The following is a 1,961-nucleotide window of genomic DNA, read 5'->3' on the forward strand; positions in this document are numbered from 1 at the left end:
ACATACGGTGACCATCCGTCCTGTATTATACGGGGCATCCTCTTTTTTGACCCATTGTCCTGGTAATTTCTTTATTTTATGCGGGAAGCTAAACGTTCTGTATTCCTTTTCAATATATACTCGACTCGACATTTTAGCAACGTTCGGATATTTTTCTTTTGTTTATTTTATTTTTCTTTTGTTTATTTTATTTTTCTTTTGTTTATTTTATTTTTCTTTTGTTTATTTTATTTTTCTTGTATTTTTTTATGGAAGTAAAGCTCTTTTCCTAACAAAAACTATTTAAATACAAATTTCCGACTTTGTGCAAAAAACTATAAAAAATAGTTTTGCCAAGTTTCACCAAACTTTCAAACTTTTTAATCAGAATTAAAAAAAAAAAATAAAATTGGTTTGAAGTTTTGTAGTTCATTAAAATTGAATTTAATAAAGAGCAATGTGTGCTGGTCATTTGCTTCTATTTTAAAAATATTATCGAACATACTTTGTAAAAAAAAAATGCGTAAAACCGTAAGAAAAAAAGTTTAAAAAATTAACGGTAACTCCTAGCTACTTCAAACTTGCACTTTATTGTACTTAAAGTTAAGGAATTTTGTTAAACAAATTTTGTGGGGTAAAAATCTCCAGGAAAATATCTTGTAAGTTTGAGATGTTACTTTAAGGATGCTATCAGAATTAAATATTTACTGTGAAAAGAAATGAAGTTTATATCAGTGACCCAATGTAATGATTATCCCAATGTTTGGCATCAATAACGTCGCCCTGTTTGTTTTAAGTGAATTTTTTTTCGTCTTTGTATATACATACACATCTATATCTTTTTTATAGTAAATTTTTTGAGTTAGTTTCAAATATGTTGTGATGAAAGTACTGTCCAATAATTTGCGATTCACATTTCGAGTGATTGCTAAGAATATATAGTAGAACTTATCTGCTTTTAATAAAATTGTGTTATATATTAAATTGTGTAAGTGCTTTATCTATAATATGAATTATTATTAAGCAGTATTGGCGGTTTTCAACCGAAAGGGTGCATGTATGCTTTATTTCGGTTTTTGCTATATGCATTATTTCGGTTTTCAACCGAAACTGTGCATGTATGCATACCTTCGTCTTTCACATATGCATTATTTCGGTTTTCATCCGAAACTGTGCATGTATGCTTTATTTCGGTTTTTGCCATATGCATTATTTCGGTTTTGAACTGAAATTGTGCATGCATGCATTATTTCGGTTTTTGTTATATGCATTATTTCGGTTTTCTAACGAAAGTGTGCATATGGATAATTTCGTTTTTTTCTAATATGAATTATTTAGTTCTACTTAGTAAGGGTTTTAATCCCTAAGCGCGGCCGAAAGCCGCCAGAAAGGAGAGTTCTACTTAGTAAGGGTTATAATCCTTAAGCGCGGCCGAAGGCCGCCTACGCAGAAAGAAGTTCGTTTTCATGTATGCACTATTTCGGTTTGGCATATGCATTATTTCGGTTTTTGTTATATGCATTATTTCGGGTTTCTAACGAAAGTGTGCATATGGATAATTTCGTTTTTTTCTAATATGAATTATTTAGTTCTACTTAGTAAGGGTTATAATCCCTAAGCGCGGCCGAAAGCCGCCAGAAAGGAGAGTTCTACTTAGTAAGGGTTATAATCCCTAAGCGCGGCCGAAGGCCGCCTACGCAGAAAGAAGTTCGTTTTCATGTATGCACTATTTCGGTTTGGGTCATATGCATTACTTCGGTTTTGAGTCGAAACTGTGCATGTATGCATTACTTCGGTTTTTGTCATATGCATTATTTCGGTTTTGAACCGAAACTGTGCATGTATGCATTACTTCGTTTTTCTCATATGCGTTATTTCGGTTTTCAAACGAAAGTGTGCATGTATGCATTATTTCGGGTTTTTAATATGCATTATTTCGGTTTTCAACCGAAACTGTGCATATATGCATTACTTCGATTTTG

This window comes from Rhagoletis zephyria, unplaced genomic scaffold, assembly GCF_001687245.7.
Source record: "Rhagoletis zephyria isolate East Lansing unplaced genomic scaffold, Rhagoletis_zephyria_1.1 Rzeph_scaffold_01488, whole genome shotgun sequence".
NCBI classification, from domain to species: domain Eukaryota; kingdom Metazoa; phylum Arthropoda; class Insecta; order Diptera; family Tephritidae; genus Rhagoletis; species Rhagoletis zephyria.